Here is a 22,775-nt window from a genome sequence, read left to right as displayed (position 1 = left end):
TTCCATGCTACTTGTCATCGTTCAATTAGACTGTTTTTATTCTTGAAAACATAAAATAAAATACTAAAAATAAGATATAAATAATAAAAAATAAGTTTTTTTTTTTTGTTAGTGTTCTATATCTTTTCTGTTAGAATAAATACAAAATACATTAATTTATTGTCTTTAGATATAATATTTATGTTCATATTTCATTTATCAAATATAATTTTATGTCTCTATATTCTTATCTTACTACTATCCTATAAAAAAACGCAGTCTTAATGACAATTATTTTCATCATTTTTGTAAATAATCCTAGATGAATTCATATATTGGATAGAAAATAAATGTGAAATTTTGTTGAGAATTTTGTAATATATTTAATAAGTGTATAAAAAATCGATCACCCATAAAAAATATATATTAAATTATAAAATAAATATAAAAAATTATGTAAAATAATATATATAAATATAAATAAATATATATAGTAATTAATATAGTAACTAATTCTCGGCGTGCATATAATATTTTGGTATATTTTATTCTTTGGTCTAAAATAATTGTCCAATTATAATTGTATATACACATAGATTATGAACTTTATTAAAATTATCTTATTTTCAACAAGTTTAAACGAGAATATTAAATTAGTCTTATTAATTATTTTATTGCTACATTTACTATATATCTTTTTACTTACTCTCTTCACTAAAATGAATAGAGTTACTAATAGAAAAAAGTTAATATATAATATTATCTATTTTTTTAAATTAAAATTATTTTAGACCAAATGAAATCTTAAATAAAGTTTAACAGTACTAATGAACAGTTGTTTCGGAAGTGGAAGAAGTAACAATTAGTAATTTCATTAATAAGATTAATTATGAGAATATTAATACAAATGAAGAACTATAAATAGTAAGGTTGTGAGAACTGGATTGGTCAATAAATCAGTGAGGTTATTGGTTCAATAGTTTACTGGTTTGATTGGAGTTCATGAAATTTAATCGGTTTAATTAAATATTAAATAAAATTATTAAAAAATTTAAAAATAATTTTAAATATATAAATTCAATAATTTTTAACTTAATAAAATTTAAAATTTTACATAATAAATTATCTTGTGGCTGTGGGTTACTTTGTGATTGTTCCATCTGTAACAATCAGAAAATCAAAGACCAGAAAATAACTTCAGAAAACTATGAACAAATAAATAATTCAGCAACCAAAATCATGAAGCAGCAAACAAATTTATCATGAACAAATAACCTCAAAAAATTAAAAACCAAAATCATGAAGCAGCAAACAAATTTATCATGAACAAATAACCTCAAAAAATTAAAAACCAAAATCATGAAGCAGCAAACAAATTCATCATGAACAAATAACCTCAGCAAATCAAAAACCAAAATTATGAAGCAGCTGTCCAAATTCATCATGAACAAATAACCTCAGCAAATTAAAACCAAAATCACAAAGCAGCAAACAAATTCATCATAAACAAATAACCTCAGCAAATCAAAAATCAAAATCATGAATCCAACAAAAAACAAATCATATGAACAGATAACAAATAAATCAAAATCGCAAACAAATAAATCATAAAATCAAGCACCGAAAATCAGAAGGCAGCGAGGAGGAATTAACCGAATAAGAACAAAGAATTACCAGCGACGAGTAACGGCGACGAAAGAGGAGGCGAGCTCGACAATGACGAAAGAGGAAGCGAGCTCGACAACGACGAAAGAGGAGGCGAGCTCGGCGACGAAACAGGACGCGGTGGTGGTTGCAGTGGTCAACCCCATCGCTGGTGTGGGTGCTGGGTGATTTCTGAATTCTAATTACTGATTAGGGCTTCGTCTGCGTTTAGCCCTTCTTTTCTTTCTTTTTTTTTTAAGATACAAAACGATGCCGTTTAGCACCTTTACTTTCAAACCAAAAACTGCTAAAAACTCGAACGGTTCTCCTGGTTTATCGATTAATTGTCAATTTGACCGATTTTTTATCAGTTTTTTGTCAGACAATATCTGACTTTATTCAGACCGATTAGGTGACCAATTTTCAGTTAATTCGGTTGAATTGGCCGATCCGATTCGGTTTTTAGAACCATGATAAATACTATTATAATAGACAACTGAATCAATATTTTGTTAATCTTAGCTTGAATTATTTGTAGAGTATGAACTCGAAACAAAAAAGGGTACTCTCGTTATTTTATCTTCTTGATTATTATTATACTCAACAAGGTCAATATTATATTATTCCTTTTTCATAGTAATACAATTTCAACTTATTCATCACTCAATAGTGATTGATGAGTTCTCTCAATATCTGTGTGGCTTTGCCTCTGTTTTCATTTTGGTTCTAAGATTTCCTAGTTCTCTAGCTAGACATAGACATCAAGTTGTTCAACCTTTGCAGTTCTATTATTGTTGTTTCTTAGCTTGTGGCATACGATATTCCTATCGCTGAGGCTGTGGGCTTATTAATTAGGGTAGAACGTGTTTTTCATTGAGAAAAGTTTAAGAGCCAATAAAAAAGAAACAATAATATATTAAATATTATAAAGAAATAATAATTTAATAATATATTTTTAATTTATATTTTTTAAATATTAATAATTAATTATTGACAAAAAATAATAAATTCTATTGATCTTCTACTGGTTTTCTTTATTTATTTTGTGTATACTAAGAATGACCCAATAATTAAGAGAATATTGTACAAAAAAAAATATAACTAAACAAAAAAAACTTGTTATTATCATAAAACTATTTTAAATAAAGTACTAAATTGGTCCCCTACGTTTGGGCGTAATTTTGTTTTGGTCCTTAAGGTTTAAAGTGTCTTATTTGAATAAAAAAAATATTTCATTTAGTTTTAATGTCCCACCATGAGGTCAAAGTTAAATAATTAACGAAATGTCTTACATGGCAGCAATACAAGAACAAGGTAAAAAATTTGGAGAATAAGTACAAATTCCAGAAGCGCAAAATCAACCGTGGATGCATCAATATATTTGTTTATTATTTTTCTTACAATTCAAATGAAATATTTTCTATAGAACTAAGGAGAATGATAAATAAATATATTGATGCATCCACGGTTGATTTTTTGTCTTGGAACTTGTATTTATTCTCTAGATTATCGACATTGTTCATGTATTGCTGCCATGTATGATATTTCTTAATTATTTAACTTTGACCTTATTGAAGCTAACTTTAAACCTTAACAAGGATCAAAACAAAATTACGCCAAAACGTAGGAACCAATTTAGTATTTTACCAATTAGAAACACATGAATTATAAGTCTTCTGTTTTGAAAATTGCATTGTGAAATTTGAATAAATATTTTTTATTTTATTTGTTTTATATATATTTTTTTAAGTTAGAATCAAATTTTATACATTTTAGTTATGTAGTGTGAATAATAGAAGTAACATAACTATGAAAATAGAGTCTAGTAAATTTGTTACAAAGTCAATAACTTACACCACAGTTAGTTACTTGTAGATTTTTAGTTTGAGTTTTTAGTTGAGGATCTTAGTCTTATATAAATAGGTGTTTAGTCTCTTTATGATGTAATTTGGTTTTCCCATATCATACTCAATGATAATTAGTCATTCCTCTATTCAATTTCTCAAATTTCTCTGATGCAACTGCACCTTTTCTCTTCTAGTCTAATCTAGTCGTAGTCCTCATTGCTTCCAATAAGAAATTCATCATCTATCCCATTCCTGATAAAGTGAATGAGGATAACTTCGCGGTTTGACAATAACTTGCACTCTTTATAATTCAGATTCAGAGCTTCAATGATATAGATGCTAATTTCAAATAAAGAATGGTGCATTGTGCATTTGCCAATGAAAGACAAGAAAGCTGAAAATTCAGCGGAAAATCGTGCAAAAAATTAATCTTTCTGTCTCTGAATTCGTTAGAAAAGTTAAGAAGATTGTTGATTCATTCTCTGCACTTGGTCATTATGTTTCTCATGAAGATCATATTGACGCCATTTGTGAAGGCCTTCTAACCAAAATTTTTCTCAGTCATTACCACAGTTTGCACAAAACCCGAGTTCTACACAGCGTGAGAAGTTGAAGCTCTCTTCATTTCACACAAGGACATGCTTGAAAAGTTCAAGAGCACTTTTCTTGGAGTTGCTCAGGCACATTTTGCACAACAGAATAATTTTCAGCAATCAACATATTCTAATAGTGGAACTGGTGGTCGAAGAGGTCATGGTGGAAGCTTTAACCATGGAGGATGAGGTTCTTGGCTATTGACCACTAGGCTTCAATGCTAATCGTGAAATCGTCTTGGTCATATGGCTCCTCAATGCTTCTTTTTCTATGATTTGAACTATTAAGGATCCTCATCAATTGCACTGTCTTAATCTTTCTTTTTTGCCCCTACCCAGACTCTACCACCACCACCGTCATCTTTTCATCAGCCTATACTCAAAACCTACGTTACTACACCATTGACAATTTCAAAAGCTTCATGGTATCTTGTTAATCATGATGATTCTAACCTTGTTTTGGCCTCTGATTTTACAGGTTCTGATAAACTCTTTATAGTAAATGGGACAGGTATTCCTATATAAAAAATTGGACATTCAATTTTTATTGATTTTGTTATCAACTAAATTTTCCATCTTAAGAATCTTATCAACTAAACTCTTTATTGATTTTGTTATCAACTAATTTTGTCTTAATGTAAAATCCGGTCAAACCATCAATTAATTAAAAAATAAATTAAATATGGACAAAAATGGTTAGAAAATGTAACAATTATAATTTGACAATTTCGATATGATATTTGAATTCAGTGGATATTTCTTAGTCGAAAAACATAGTTTAATGCGTAAAAACACAAACCAAAAATTTGACCATCAGTACCGGCTGAGATCTGTTCGGTACTGTAGTTTAGAAAACTAATAATTTGTAGTAAGAGAGATTAAAAAGTTAAAGATTGTAATTGAGATGGTAAAAATAATTAAAACGTATATTAAAACACTAATTTTAAAGGTTTCGATCCAAAAGTGGGTCAAACGGTCTATATATGCAAACCGGACCCAAGTTGGACACGAGCCCAACATATATAAGCCATAATTAATGGCCATTTCAGCCACCGTACACTTATTTTCCCCTTTAATGCTGAAATGAAGACAAGAGAATGAGATAGAGAGAAACCCTAATTTCTAAAACTTCAAACCACCATAACTTTTTCTATAGAGCTCCAATCGACGAGTCGTTTGCAGCCACGCGTCTCTTGATGAGCTCTTCAAGTTTATTTAGTTATTGTGATAAGAAATTTAGAAACTCATGCCCAGTTTTTGTTTTCCCCAAAAATTTTGATTTTTGGCTTTGAATTTTGAGAAATTTTGTGATTTTGATGGTTTAGAGGTACTCTAGAACATGTTCTAGCTGGGTTTCATCATATATCCTAGTGAGCAAGAGGTAAGAACCGCTTCCTTTGTGTTTATGATTATTTTTGGAAATCCTAGTGCATTGAGTGATGTGTATATTGTATGAAAGTAGTGTAGAGTGGTGTTTGGGGCATTAAATTGCTCATTGGTGAAACTTGGAGCTAAGCTTTGGTGGAGATTCTTAAGTGAGAGCTTGAATTTGTCTTCCAAGAGGTACAACTTTAGTTTTATTTAAGTACTGTATAATGTAGTATGAAATCTTAGGCTAGATGTCTCTAGGATTAGGTTTGGATTGTGAAGTTGGTTGGTGGGCACATGATTCGGTGGTCCAAATCTTTGGACCACTAAGTGGTCCAAGTAGAAAACATGTTTTTAGAATTTTTTTATCAATTGCTACGTAGTCCTTAAACTAATTTTAATTACAAATCAACCCCATATATTTTATTTAATTATAAAAATAGTTTTTTATTTTATAAATTATTATTTTATCAATTATCAATTATATTTATTAACAATCAAATACAAAAATAACAACCAATTATATCCTCCATTCATCCTAATAATTCCAATTGATTAAAAAATTAACTTTGATCTCGTTACGTTCGTCCATGGCTTCCAAATCGTGTTTCCTTGAAATTCAATCGATTGGTTTACACTATATCACAAAACAATCGATTGAAAGTTGTAAGGTAGAATGATAAAAAACTTATACCAATCGATTGTTTATACTTTCCAATCGAATGAATACCTCAAAACAATCATTGTTGTTGTTACTCAATCGATTGAATTCACGAAAACAACATGGATTTGCCAAATACAATCGATTGGAAAGTGATGACATTGAAGTTTTAGCCAAATTCAATCGATTGGTAATGTAATCCAATCGATTGGAAGGTGATGAAGTTGAATGTTTCGCCAATTTCAATTGATATTTTCTTTTAAATTAATTTATAAAATTTTTTAGATTTGTGTCTTCTGAAAAGTAAAAAAAAAAAATTATAATAGAGTAAAACTTACCTGAAACCAAATAACATAGTGTAACACACATCTTTGATCAATATTAAAAAAAAATTAGCCTAATTATGTACATAAAATCCTAAAGAATACAGTTCTATCTTATTTAATTAAGTTAGCTTTAAAATACCAATAATGCTTTTTCATGTGCTGCTTTTAATCTAAAATCCTAGAAAAAAATTGATTTAAAATATTATAATGTTATTATATTAGCACAACACTTTATTTTTGTATGATAAATATAAGTACATTTTTATATAAAGTATTTAAAGTATATAAAAATGTACTCCTATTATAAAAAAAATATTTAAAAAGTCATTAAATTTTTATATGTTATTAAAATTTAATAAATACAAGTACATTTTTATATGTTATTTGTTCAATGTACTAATAGGAGTTAAAATTAATTTATATTTAATAATTTTATATTAAAATTAATTTACTATAATCTTGTTTTATACTTCTTTTAGTATATTTTTTTTATATTATATAGTATTTTTTCTAGTATCTTATTGTACAATGTGTAATTCGAATTACTATTTGATTCGAAATGTGAGTAATTCGAATCAATTTGATTCGAACTTCCTCCTACTCACATGTTCCTACTAATTCGAATTGATACAATTCGAATTATGTTCTAAGTTGATTCGAATTACTTGTATGCAATGGTTGGGAATAATTGGAGCTGTATTGATTCGAATTATTAAGGAATGTAATTCGAATAAAGTTGTTTCGAATTACATTAAAGTGTGCTTTGGTGAATTCTTGTATCAGATTCTTGTTTGGCTTATATGCGTAATAAACTTCTCTCCTTGGCTTAAATGCGTTTTTTACCCTCAATTTTATATTAACTCTAAATATATTAAAAAAATTTACTCAATATATTCTAACATTTAACTAATTGCAAACACTTACCCAAAACATATTTACAAAAATTAGAGCACTGGTTACTAATATTTTAACGAAACTAAATTTGTGCATAACACATCACCTTCCAATCGATTGGATTACATTACCAATCGATTGAATTTGGCTAAAACTTCAATGTCATCACTTTTCAATCGATTGTATTTGGCAAATCCATGTTGTTTTTGTGAATTCAATCGATTGAGTAACAACAACAATCGATTGTTTTGAGGCATTCATTCGATTGGAAAGTATAAACAATCGATTGGTATAAGCTTTTTACCATTCTACCTTACAACTTTCAATCGATTATTTTGTGATATAGTGTAAACCAATCGATTGAGTTATCATTCAATCGATTGTATTGAAAAACCAATCGATTGAATTTCAAGGAAACACGATTTGGAAGCCATGGACGAACGTAACGAGATCAAAGTTAATTTTTTAATCAATTGAAATTATTAGGATGAATGGAGGATATAATTGGTTGTTACTTTTGTATTTGATTGTTAATAAATATAATAAATAATTGATAAAATAATAATTTATAAAATAAAAAAACTATTTTTATAATTAAATAAAATATATGGGGTTGATTTGTAATCAAAATTAGTTCAAGGACTACGTAGCAATTGATAAAAAAACTCTAAAAATATGTTTTCTACTTGGACCACTAAGTGGTCCAAAGGTTCCTGGACCACCGAATCCTGTGCCTGGTTGGTGTTGATATGTATAGCTGATATGTTGTGGAAATTAATGATTGAGTTGAGATTTTTGTGAAATTGCATGTTTGGTGTGTTGAGAAATTTGATGAATTGGATAATGATTATTGATTTGTGAAATATGTGTTGAAATTGTGAATTTGGGTCAGAGGCCAGAAAAAGGTAAGAACGGTAAGTAATTAAATTGTGTGATAATGTATGAGATTGAATAAAGAATTAGTATGGAATGTATGAGAATTTGATCGATTGATGGAATAGTAGAAAATGGGGTTTTTGAAATGATGAATGGACGCATTTGAGTTGAAAAGTGTAGATGGAGTAGGTTTAGATTTGGTTGTGTGTGAATATGTGACTTGAGTTGGTTTGGGTTCATTTTGTTGGTTGAAAATTATTTAGGCTTGTGAATCATTGAAAAATTGGTAAAATGTGTATTTTTGGTCAAAATAGATTTTTTGGCTAACTTTGGCGGGTCGTAAATCGGCCCTCGAAGTTGTAAAACTTTTAAAATTAGATTTTTAAGGAAATTCATTTATCGATCTTTCTAACAGTTCAAGAATGGTTGAAAATTGAATTTTGTACTAAAAGATATGAATGTTTGAAAATTGCGTTTAAAAACTGATTTTTATACTTAACAGCATTTTGGTAATTCTGCAACACTCGCATACGCAGAGGGCCATGCGACGTGGACACTAGGCGCTGTCCAGAGGTCCCACATACACGGAGGGAGGCTTGTGTATGCGGCCGTGTTAAAATTTCCACTCGCGTACGCAAACGTAAGTACGCGACGCGAGCGAAAGCCCCTGTTTTTGATACCCGTGTACGCGAGCAAGGCTTGCGTATGTGAATCCCCAGAATTTCACCTATGTGTACGCACGCCACCTGCATGCATATGCACAACCCCCAAAATTGAAATAGTGTGTTTTTATATCTTTTAATAATTTTTTTGGCCTCCTAAACCTTTATAAACTTTTATATGAGTCTAGAGCCGGTGAAATCGAAGATGGGAGAGTTAGAGATGAAGCCAAATGAATTGAGTTAGTAAAATTGAGAGAAATAAACAAGATGTTAAATGAAAATGATGATAAGTATGAGATTGATAACGGTAATGATGATGATTATGAGATTGATAGTGATAATGATGATGATTATGGGATTGACGATGAGAATAATAATGATTATGAGATTGCTATTTGAGCTTGATTCTTGAATTTGATACACCTACCTGGGTAGATGCAGTGGTCTTGATCCATTTGCTCTGGGTTTGGTTTGAGTTTCCTAGGGTAGATGCAGTGGTTAGCCCCCACTTGCTCCCAGTTGAAAATGATTTGAGATTTGTGAAATTATCTGAGTTTCAGATTTCCTTGGATAAATGCAGTGGGTCGGCTATATATATATATATATTGAATGATTATGATTTTGAGCTTGGGGATGCGCGCTCACAGGGACTGTCCAATGGTTAGCTACTAGGACTTGTCGGGTTGGCTATATAACCGACAGATAATATCATCAACCGTAGGCCAAGCATTCATCATTTGCATACGTTTGACTTGTTTGTGTTTGCTTACTTGTTTTGGATTGCCTAATTGTATATGCTATGTTACATGACTATAGGCTATTTGCTCTATTTGTATCAACCTGTGTATTACTTTTCTATTTTGTTTGTGCTTATACAACTAAGAGGTCTCTCATGCTGGTATTGGTTGACATTGAGGGCTGGTGCTAGTTGTGATTATGATTCTGTTGAATGAATAGTTGAGGAATGATGAATAATGTTGACTTAGACTTAGAATCCCTTCAAGTTAGTTGTCAAGATTATGGATTAAACATAACTTAAGACGGACATAGTGATGTGTGGAGAATTAAGATTGCGTAGAGAGTTCATGTTGCCTTATGTAGTATTTATTTGGCACTTTTATTGTATTGGAAACCCATGGGTCGGGAGTTCTCATTCTGTATATATCTCTTGTTTTTCATATGTAGGTCCGGGTGCTCAGTAGTGAGCTGTACTTCATCTGGGAGATGGCGAAGATCATTAGACTTCTGCCTTATTTTGCTTAGATTCTCTCTGCTTTTATTTTGAAAAACTTATGTTATGTATTAAATTCTTTTGAAAACTTAGAGGCCCTTATGCATCTTTTGGACGAGATAGGAGATATTATTGTCAAACTATTTTTATTCTGTACCCTAGCCAGCCTAAACTTCGTGGGTCGCGACTAGTGGCTATCTACTTATGTGATATATCTATATTCCAACTTTATCTTATTCTCCTTTACTGCTCTATTTCTATATCACTTTTGATTCACGCTTTATCTTCTGTTTTATTGATACGTGAGTGTTAAGATTTCACGATTTTATTTTATTCCTTTTCAGACTTCTCATTTAATATTTTCTTTCATTTATGTGTGTGTGTGCGCGCGCGCGTGTACGTGCGTGCGTGTGTGTGCGCGCGCGTGTGTATTATAATCTACCTGAGAGTCGTACCACCTTATTATCATTGACTTATGACTCGAATATAAGAATTTGAATATTAGGAAGTTACACTTGATAACAATGTATTTTTTGAATTGCATCCTTTTTATTATTTTCTCAAGTCACATGAAAATGAAAAGATTCTAATTTCGGGGTTATTAAACACGGTCTTTATGTTTTTGATAACCTCAAATCTTCTACTGTTCCTATATCTCATCATGCATATTTTTCTGAATTTGTCACTAATAATAGATTTTGGCACCTTAGGCTAGGCCATCCTTCGAATATATAAGATATTTCAATATGTATTTTAATAATGTAATATTAATATTAATGTGAATTCTAATAAAAACTCATCTGATATGGATGTGTGTGAATCTTGTTGCCTTACTAAAATGTACAATTTATTTTTTTTTCTTCATCTATTATTTACACTATTTCTTTAAAAATTATTTTTCTTTACATTTGGGGACCATCTCCTATCACATCAAGATCAGGTTATAAATACCATCTTAGTATTGTTTATGTATATACTCAGTACACATGTTTATACTTGCTTCAATCGAAATCCCAAGTTTTACACGTTTTAACTCAATATAAAAACTTGACGAAAAATAAACTGGTTGTACACTTAAAGATGTGCAATCTAATAATGCTAGGGGGTTTTTCTCCCAATCTGTTAAAAAAATTTTTCATGATCATGAGATTATTTATTAATTGTCATGTCCATGTTCATAAAAAATAAGGGGTAATCAAAAGAAAACATAGACATATAGTGCAGATAGGTTTATCATTATTGACCACCGTTAGGATGCTTCAAAGTTTCTAAAAAGATGCTTTTCAATAAACACATTCCTCTTTAATAGGTTACCCACTCCAATTTTAAATATGAAATCCCCCCCTATGAGATGCTTCATTATAGTAAACCTAATTACTCTATATTAAAAGTGTTTGGTTGTATGTGTTTTTCTTCTACAAGACTATATAATGATCATAAATTAAATTTAGATCACAAAGATGCATCTTTTTAGGCTATGCTCCACAATCAAGAGGATTTAAATGTCTTAATAGTGAAAAATATTTAGGGTGCATTTGGTTTTTCATTTTCATTTTTTGTTTTTATTTTCAATATTTTCTATTTTCTGAATTTTGTGAAGGAAAAAGTAAAAATAGGAGGTGAAAATAAAAAACATGATTTTATTACTAGGTCTAAAGCTGGCATTCTTACGTCTAATGTTCTTTTGGCTATTGCTTTAGAACTTGACCTTGTTTAGAACACTCCAAAAACTATCAAGCAAGTTCTCTCCTCTTCTCACTGGTTGCAAGCAATATGAGAGGAATATGATGCGTTCCTTAAGAACAACACTTAGATTCTCACGCACCCTTTCCCTAATGCTCCAATTATCGATTATAGATGGCTATATATAATTAAGTGAGCTCCTGACAATATCATCTTAAAATATAACGAAAAGTTGGTAGCAAAGGGTTGCCACCAACAAGAGGGAGTCAATTATGCTTAAATATTCAACCTAGTCATTAAACCAACTATGATTCGGACTGTTATTTTCGTTGATTTATCAAAGGGTTCGTTATTGAGATAGGTAGATTTTAATAATGTTTTTCTTAAAGGTGATATTGATAGAGTGGTTTCTATGTAACGGCCACCAGGGTTTCACATCTTCAAACTCTACACAGGTTTGCAAACTAAATAAAGCCCGCTATGGATTGAAACAAACGCCAAGGGCCTGGTACACTAAACTAAGTTCTACATTACTTAAGTTCGGATTCACTGGAACTCGGGCAGATCCTTCCTTGTTCACAAGATTTCAGTTAGATTCTACTTTTTTTTTAGTTTATATTATGTTGATGATGTGCTAATTAGATTAGATAATGCCTCTGTTATTTCTACTTTAATTACTCAACTTAACTTTATTTTTCCACTAAAAGATCTTGGTAGCATAAATTATTTTCTTGGTCATGAATTTAAACATTTAGCTGATCAATCTTTATATATAAAACGATCTAAGTATGTAAGATATTTGCTTACTTGACCTGGGATGCAAAATTCTAAACCAGTTCTTACACCCATGTTTAGTAGTGTTAAATTAACCTCTCAAGGTTCTAATTTGTTTGACAGTCTTATTCTTTATAGGTCTTTGATTGGTGGCCTTCAATATGCAATACTAACACATCTTGAAATTACTTACTCAATCAACAAACTTAGTCAGTTTCTTCAACGTCTATTATAGTCTTAATGAATAGATTTAAAAAGGATTTTGACATACCTATCAGGTTGTTTTGAGCATGGCTTGTATTTTACTAAAAGTCTTGACTCAAGAATTTTTACTTTTGCATACTCTAATTGGGATAGTGACATTGAGAATAGGAGATCATCCAGTGGTTATTATCTTTATCTTGGATCTAATCCTGATATATGGTTAAGACGCAAGCAAACAATGATTAGTCACTCATCTACAGAAGTGAAATTTAGGTGTTTAGAAAATGTGGAAATAGATACTGTTGTATGGTTGCAAAGGTTTCTGACTGAACAGAAGATTAGCTCTCCTATTGCTCCTATCATTTTTTATGACAACATAAGCATTGTCCTCCTTGCTTCAAATCTGATTTTACGCAGTCGCACAAAATATTTTAAAGTTAAGCTTAATTTTGTTCGAGACCGCGTTAACTTGAAGCAGCTTTTTATGGTTCATATCCCCTCACACTCCCAAACAGCGAACATTCTGACTAAATTAAACCACTGTCTCTAGCAGCGTTTGAGATGTTTAAAACCAAACTCAGGGTCTATCTTCCTCCGATCATGAGGTTTTCAGGGTGTGAACAGTAAGAGTGGCATAACTGCCAAATAAGATTCTAGTAAATCTGTTAAAGAATTAGTAACTTACATCACTAGTTAGTTACTTATAGACTCTTAGTTTGAGCTATTAGTTTAAGATCTTAGTCTTCTAAAAATAGGTGTTTAGTCTCTTTATGATGTTATTCATTTTTCTTATATCACACTCAATAATAATCAGTCATTCTTCTCTACTCAATCTCTCAAACTTCGCTGGTGCAACTGCATCTTTTCTCTATGTTCATACCCTGACCCAAAATATAAAGTCAGGCCCAATAAGAAAGAAAGGCCCACCCCAAAAGGATGGTCTTCACTACATACCCAACCTCTTGTAAGAGGTACAAGAGGTCAGACACAGTGAAAGAGATCAAATAAGTGCTTACAAGTAACTGCCTCCCTGAATCTCTTTTACTATCTCTATCTTCCTAAAATATAGATTCTAACAAACTCCCAAGATAAAGGGAATAGAAATCCACCAATAAAGGTGAAACTACTCCAACAAAGGTGGTTAACAACTCTACTATAAATACACTGACACTCCTCAGGTATATTCACATTCTAATCTACTAAAAACCTGCCTAAAGCATTTGCTAACTTAAGCATTGGAGTCTCTTGCTGGTACCACCCCCACCTCCTCAAAAGGAACTCGGATGGTGGCACCTCGATATAAGAACAAGTCAGACACTACCTTAGAAGGAGTCTGGACCTCACATTCAGGCCCAAAATCAACGTTTCAGGTAACCTTCAGAACATTGGCGCCGTTTTCGGGGACATGGAATTCAACCTTTGACAATGGCGGACGATCACTACAAAGATGATCACACAGCATTTAAATCTAACCAGAGCCTCACCGCGATGATCTCAAACTTGCAATACCTCCACCACCGGAAAGAACGCATGTTCCCTATGGAGAAGGGACATTGGGAAATCCCTAGCCAAGACGGATTCAATCAGAGATCCATCCGTTAGAAGAAGAAGAACCTCCACAAACAACAGAGATATGGGTCTAGTCCATGGTCACCGTGGACGACTAGAGCAGCTCAAGCAAGAAGCTGAGTGTCAATGGGAAGCAGAACGGGAACTACGAAAAGAGGTACGATGATGAAGGAAGTTGGAAGAAAAACTCTTAAAATTGGAAGTTGATCACCGAAAACGGAGCAATCGAGCAAATCGGGAAGAAATCCTTCTATGGGATGAGGATCCGTTCGAGAAAGAGATCATGTGGGCCAAAGTTTTAAGGAATTTCAAAACTCCCGACATGGTTCTCTATGACGGAACGAACGACCCAAGACACCATCTCAACAACTTCAAAAGTTGGATGTATCTAACCGACGCCTCTGATGCTACTCGTTGCAAAGCATTCCCGATGACTTTGACCAAAACTGCGATGAAGTGGTTCAACAACTTGTTGCCTAAATCGGTGACTTATTTTGATGATCTGGCAAGGAAGTTTCTGAGAAGATTCTCAATTTTAAAAAATAAGGTAAAACATGCCCCGAACTTGTTGGGAGTTAAGTAAGAGGTCAGGGGGACACCCCGAGATTACATGGAAAGATTCAACAAAGCATGCTTAGAGATTCAAAACCTACCAACTAAAGCAGTAATAATAAGATTAGTTAACATACTTAAAGAAGGGCTATTTTCTCAATCTATATCCAAGCGACACCCGACCTCCTTGTACGAAGTACAAGAAGAGACAGAGAAGTATATCAACATGGAAGAGAACTAACGATTGAGAGAACCACTTTCGAGACCCAGAATGCCTTATCCATCTTGGAAAAAAGATAAAGAAGCTAAGAAGAAGGAAGAATACAACCCGGAAAAATCTCAAAGATATCATAACTATATTCCCATCTGAGTCTCTCTTGTAAACGTTTATAGAGAGATATGTCACACTAAGAAGCTTCCACCTCCTCATCTAATTAAACACAAAAAGGCTGGAAGTCGGACAGAATACTGCGAGTACCACAAACTCTATGGGTATTCTACCAGTGACTGTTATGATTTAAAGAATGTCATAAAAAAGTTGGCCATAAAAGGTCGACTAGACATATACTTGGCAGATACGTTAGACGAGCAAAGGAAGAGAAAGAGAGTTGAAGAAGGGGGACGACAAGAATGTCCACTTTAGACTCCCAGGAGACACATACATATGATAAATGGGAATTTTTCTAGAGGAAGAATATCAAAATCATCGAGAAAAAGGCATCTTAAAGAAGTACCAAGTCAGGGAAGATAACAGATCTCCCGACTTGCCAACAATTTCGTTCACTAAAGAAGATGCTCAAGGGGTATTACCTGGCCATGATGACCCCGTGGTGATAATATGATCCTCTCTAATGCAAACTTCCATAGAACATTAATAGACCACGGTAGCTCGGTGGATATATTGTTTAAGCCCACTTTCGACAAGCTCAAATTGGAAGAAAAGTGCAAAGTCAAAGACATTGAGCATCAACTACATTCTGGTTGACGTCACCTTGGAATACAATGCCTTAATAGGTTGAACAATCTTGAACCGATTTACAGCTATTGTCTCTACACCCCACTTATACATGAAGTTTCTCACAACAGAAGGAATTGCCACCATAAAGAGAGATAAAAAATTAGCACGCATGTGCTACAATGAAAGTCTTAATTTAAAAGGCAGTCTTGGGGAAAAAGAAGTCAATACCATCAAGTTTGGAGGTGTTCAAACTCGGGAGAAACTGTGTCTCCAACTCGAAGGGAAAGTGGAAGAAGCGCAAATTGGAGATCACCCTGAAAAAACAACGAATATAAGAGCTAACTTGGAAGAAGATCTAAAAAAGCAACTCATTGAACTTCTAAGGAGGAACGCCGACCTCTTCACTTAGAAAGCCTCCGACATTCCTAGCATAAATACCGACCTGATGTCCCACAAACACGCCGTCTACTTGGGTTCTAGACCTATCCAGCAAAAGCGGCGAAAGCTCAGGCCCAAAAGGACACAGGTCGTGGAGGAACAAGTTCAAGCCCTATTAGAAGTAGGATTTATAAGAGAGGTAAAGTATCCATTGTGGTTGGCTAATGTAGTTTTGGTAAAGAAACAAAATAGAAAATGGAGGATGTGTGTCGATTACATCGACCTCAATAAAACTTGTCCCAAGGATTCATACCCTCTTCCCAGCATCGATGCCCTAGTCGACTTAGCCTCCGACTATAGATACCTGTCCTTCATGGATGCCAACTCGGGATACAACCAAATCCTGATGGATAAGCTGGATCAAGAGAAGACCTCGTTCAGAACTCCAAAAGCTAATTATTGCTACGTGGTAATGCCTTTTGGATTAAAAAAATGCCAAAGCCACAAACCAAAGACTGATGAACAAGGTGTGTTCCTCCCACTTAGGAAAACTTATGGAGGTATACATGAACGACATGCTTGTTAAAACCAAGGTAGACTCGGCACTTTTGTCCGATCTTTCTAAGGTATTTTCTACCATAAAGAAGCATGAGATGAGGCTAAACCCCTCAAAATGTACCTTTACAGTAGAGGCGGGAAAATTTTTAAACTTCATGCTAACTCAAAGAGGTATAGAAGCAAACCCAGACAAATGTAAAGCTATATTGGATATGCAGAGCCCGACTTGTCTTAAAGAATTTCAACAACTAAATGGAAGGTTGCCAGCACTATCCAAATTCCTAGCAGGGTCAGCACTGAAATCACTACCCCTGTACTCAATTCTCAGAAAGGGAAAGCAATTTGAATGGACCTCAGAGTGCGAGCAAGCCTTTCAACACTTTAAATCTTTCTTGGGATAACCCTCATACTTACCCAGCCTATAGCAAGAGAAGAACTCATCCTCTACCTAGCAATGGTGAGCCGAGCTATAGCTTCAGCTCTGATAAAAGAAGATAAGGGCGGACAGTAGCCCGTCTACTTTATTAGCAAAGTTTTACAAGGAGCAAAAATGAACTATCAAAAGATAGAAAAAGTTTGCATATGCCCTTATACTCACCTCTCGAAGGCTCCGACCTTATTTTCAGGATCACACCATAAATGTTTGTATTAATCAACCAACAAAACACATTCTACAAAAAACGGACCTAGCAGGGCGGATGCTGCAATGGGCTGTGGAATTATCCGAGTTCGACTTAAAATATAAAGCTCGAACGGTAATTAAATCCCAATATCTTGCCGACTTTGTAGCTAAATACTCTGAAAGTCAGGGAAGCCCAACGACATGGAGCCTATATGTAGACGGATCATCCAACAAAGCTAGCACTGTAGCAGGCGTCATTCTATAAAGTGAGCAAGGAACTCAGATAAAACTCTCGTTAAGGTTTGAATTGACTACTTCTAATAACCAAGTAGAGTATGAAGCCTTACTTACTGGCCTAAAGATGGCTAAAGAAGTGGGGATAGAAAGGCTAATAGTATTCAGTGACTCTCAAGTGGTAACTTCACAAATTAATGGTACATATCAAGCCAAAGACCCCAACATGAAGAAATACTTAGATGAAGCACAAGAACAACTAGCACATTTCTCGGAAGGAGAGATCCGACATATAACTGGGGAATCTCACGCCCGAGCTGACGTACTCTCCAAATTAGTCAGTACCAAGCCAGGGGAAAACAATTGAAGCCTTCTCCAGGAAACTCTACATGCACCATCAATATCAAAGGGATATGACAACTCGGGTGTAACGACTATATCTAATTAGCATTTAGGATGGATAACCCCTATAGTCAACTATCTCAAATTTGATATCTTCCCTAAAATGAAAAGGAGGCTCGAAGATTCATAAGGAAGGCACAAAATTACATGTTGGTTCACAACATCCTATACAAAAGAGGAATACCAATACCTCTCTTAAACTGCGTCCCAACCTCCAACACAAAGGAGGTCTTAGAGGAGGTACACAATGGCATATGTGGGAATCACCTAGGAGCTCGATCACTATCCAAGAAGGTGATCCGGGTCGACTTCTTCCAGACCTTACAAAGAGAAGCGACCGAGTTTGTTAAAACTGTCCGCGTTACCAAGAGCATGCCAATTTTCATGTGACACCTCTTGAAGAGCTTATTAGCGTCACCTCCCCTGGCCATTTGCAAAATGGGAATTCGATCTTCTCGGACCATTTCTCCAAGCTCCAAGACAAGTCAAATACCTTATATTGGGGATTGACTACTTCACTAAGTGGATCGAGGCAGAACCACTAGCAACCATCACTGCCCAGAGAAGTTGGAAATTTCTCTATAAAAACATTGTCATAAGGTTTGGAGTTCCCCACTCCATCACCACGGACAATGAAACCCAGTTTACCGACTCAACCTTTAGGAACTTGGTGGTTGAACTCAAAATAAAACACCAATTCACATCGATGGAACATCCTCAGTTCAATGGACAAGCTAAAGTTGCAAATAAAGTCATATTGGCTTGATTCTGCAGGATGCAAAGGGAGCATGGACTGACAAGCTCCCTCAAGTCTTATGGATATATCGGACAATCCTTCATTCCACAACTGGAGAATCACCTTTCCCACTTGCTTAAGGAATGGAGGCTATGATCCCCAAAGAAATCACTAAAGAGTTACCTAGGGTTGTATTCTATAATGAAGGGGCCAATGCCCAAGCACAAAAGGCAGAGCTCGACCACCTCCCAGAAGTCCGAGAGAAAACTCGAATCAGAGAATAAGCACTAAAGCAGAGGATGGCCCTAAGGTACAATCAGAAGGTGATAAAAAAAACTTTGCCACAAATGACGTTATAATGATCCAAAATGACATCAGAGTTCAAAAGTTGGGCGAAGGAAAGTTAGCTGCAAATTGAAAAGGACCCTATAAGATTATCGAAGTCTTAGGAAAGAGTTACTATAAAGTTTTTGACCTGCAAGGACAGGAGCTCTTGAGGTCTTGGCACGCATGCAATCTAAAGAAGTACTACAGTTGGGAAGTAAACTTTGTTTCCTGATGTACTATTTTTTCCAACCTTAATATATTTCTTCTAAAAAGGATTTTTTCTAAAGGAAATTTTAACAAGGCACCACAGCAAGGGCTAAGGGCCCAAAACTCTTAGTAGTAGGTTTTATGTAAGGCAATTTCTTATTCATTAATAAAAATTCCATTTTTTAAGAAAGTTTCCTATAAAAACACATTAATTTAAACTCGACAAACTGCAAAAATCATTGCCCAACCTAAAAAGGTCGGTAAGATGAAGCGACGAGGTACAAATTAATGTAAGAAGTTATATAAATAACTTGTGAAAATCGACCTCAATTATAAGGCGGAATAAAAATGAAATGTTGAAGTAACTTAACAAAGTCTGACTATGCGAAGTCGGAACTTGAAAAGGAAATCCATGTAAATGAACTCATTTTTCAGATTCAGTAAGGGAACTGCATCGAAAAAGTTGCCAAGGTCTAAACACCAAACTAAGCAACTGTATAAAAGCTAAATTCCAAAAAAGGCCTGGCTTCATTATGTAAGGAGCAAAAAGGCTATTTAAATTTCAAAGTTGTTTGAATATGACTACAACTGTTATAAAGTAAAAATGTTGAAGGCCCAATAAAGGGTTAAGGGCCTCTCCAATCATAGCATCTTGGCCTTGAGTAGAGAAACTCAGGTCATACTCAGAGATCGGCATGGCCAGGATAGCACTAGGAGGCAAAGGAGCGAGCTCGACATTGACCACCTCGGGGAGAGACTCAGGAGCCTGTGAAGCGACTGAAGCCTGCCTAACCCTAGTATTTAAAGACTTCAGGTCAGGTAAAGGTTTTTCATCATCTTCAGGAGTCAGGACAATCTTCCCATCAACCACTATGTTGTCTTGGCTGAACAAAGAGAGGTTGACCCCGGGGCAAGGACTTCGACTTGAGTCTTCAGGTTATTAAATATTTCGTCCATCCCCTCAACAACATACTCTTCAAGAGTGGCGTACCTCTCTTTAGCCTTCTCCAACTCCTCTTGAAGGTCAAGTTTCTCCCCATATAACCGGGTATAGCTCTCCTCTGTTTTCTTCTTCACCCCCTCCGCCATAGTCGCGGCTGCCTCCGCCTTCTTTACTCGAGATCGGGTCTTCTCCAAATCGGATGTCATTCTGGCCTTCTGCTTCTCCAACTCCCTCTTAATCTCCTTAAGACTTTTTACTTCGGCTTGGGTAGCCTCAAGAGAGCTCTGGGTGGCATTAAGAGGAGTCTTTTGCAACTTCTTAGCCAAAGAAGAACACACTCCCGCTATCTGAGTTTCATTTTGGGCCATAAGTTGGAGGTGGCTTTGAATAGCCACATCATCCATATTAATGCAACTATGAAGGAGGATATTCCTCTCACTCCAAGCAATCCCGTTAAATCCTGTATCGTAAATGCAACCCTCTACAACAGTCTTTTATTTCTTTGAGGGAGGTTCTGAAGACGAAGGATAAGAAAGACCAACTGAATTCTCTAGAGGCAAGTCAAGAGAGACCAACCGACTTGATGGAGTGGGAATGATCTTCTTTTGGGCTGAAGAACTTAAGTCCAATTTCCTTGGGGAAGATCGGGTAGAAGCACCCCTGGCTTTGTTCTCCTTAATACCACGTGCCACAACAGTCTTCCGAGTTTGATGCAGTTATTTCATCGCTGCAGATTTGGGAGCCATTTTTCCTAAATAGTAAATGTAAAAGCACATTAATCATAGATGATACAGCCAAAAGTCATAAAGCTAAGGAAAGAAGGCTACCTAGCATGGACCAGAGTAGAACAAGATCCCCTAAGAATCTCTCCGTGTCCAAGTGAGGATTCCAGCCCCAACACTCTTCCAACACGTCTATCATACCCTTCTCAAGTTCATCTAAGGTATCTATGCTATACTTGGATATAACGGGTTTTTCTTGCCGGTATAAAGGGAAGCAGGGTTCATCATTTTCATCCAAAAAGAAAGGACGGACCTCCTCTACAATTTGGATTTAAAAAAATAGTTCTTAAAATAGTGGAAGAACTCATCAAAAATGAAAAAAAAACCTTTTTACCTTGAACGACGCAAAAAGAAAGCCAAAAAATTTTTTCTTTCGAAGACCCTGATTTGGTCAAAACAAAAAGATGGAAAAAGACCTTAACCGAAGGTCAGACATCGAGCTCCCAACATAGGAGCTGGTAAATCTTCAAAATAGCCCAAGAGTTCGGGTGAAGTTGGGAGGGAGCGACGTCACAAGCACAAAGGACATTTGTTTTAAAATCAAAAAAAGGAAGCTTGACATCTAGTTTCGAGAAAAAACAATCATAGGCATAGAAAAAGGAACGTCTCAAGTTGTCTAAGGAGGGAAAACACACCCTCTCCTCGGGATCGGGTACCACTATCTCATAATTTTTCTCATCCTCTCTATTCTCACATAATCTATGATGTCTACGGAACAACGATAAGGATGGGAGTGTCTACCCAAGTCAAAAGAGAGGGGAACTTTTATCGATATATCTTTTATGACTGATCGAGACATAAAATCTACACCTACAAATACAACAACGAAATTGTCACTATAGAACTCGGGCATCATTCAAAAGAAGTTGAGCAAAAGAAACAAAAATACAAAACGCGAATTGGAAAACATCTTTTCAAAACAAGAATAAATAGAATCGGCATCTCTCCTACGCCGACAGCAGCGAAACCATTGGGGGTAATACGAAGGCAATCAACAAACATTAAAATGGCTACAGTTCCACAAAAATTCCAAAAATACAGCTAAATATTCAACAGTGATTGAAATCAACAAAAATGGTCCAAAAGGATCTTTTAGTAGATAACATAAACAACAGTCAAAGAAGTTGCAAGGAACAAACAAAACCAACAATGCAATAAATCTTCGCTACTACATGAAACACTGTCCCAACACAAGAAATAGATTCAAAAAGCACAGTTACACAAAAAGGGAGTCAAGAATCAGGAGCAACAACAGTAAGCACGAACTTTCCAATCCACACAGCAAACAACAGTAAGCACGAACGTTCCAATCCACACAGCAAAACAAGACCTTCAGAGGATCCAAGATGGAGAAATCTTGGAACTGAGATTGGTTGGGAAGCAAAAAAAGGAGAAAATTTTTCCGCGATGAAAGGAAGCAAATGAAGTACTTTCAGAAGAGAAGAAAGGAGAAGAAAAGGAGCGTGCAAACACTTTATAAAGAAGAAGGGTGAAAAACAGTCATTTCACACCACTCTTTAAAGCTACTAGTGTATAAATGACGAATGAATTTTTGACGGTTTAGAATTTCTCAAATAAAATCTCGTCGAAGTATAGTTTCTAAACCAAGCAATAATCCTTTCATACAAAAAGTTGTTTGTCACTAAAACAAACCCCTAAATTTATAAACTGAAGTATTCAAACCTCGGGTCGTTCTCCCTAGGAATTACAATAAAGTGTCTTGTTATTGGTTTGAGTTGTTTTGGGGTTTTGATAAGAGGCATAA

This window comes from Arachis duranensis, chromosome 9, assembly GCF_000817695.3.
Source record: "Arachis duranensis cultivar V14167 chromosome 9, aradu.V14167.gnm2.J7QH, whole genome shotgun sequence".
NCBI classification, from domain to species: domain Eukaryota; kingdom Viridiplantae; phylum Streptophyta; class Magnoliopsida; order Fabales; family Fabaceae; genus Arachis; species Arachis duranensis.
The sequence above is the reverse complement of the archived record's forward strand: the minus strand, read 5'-3'. Positions refer to the sequence as shown.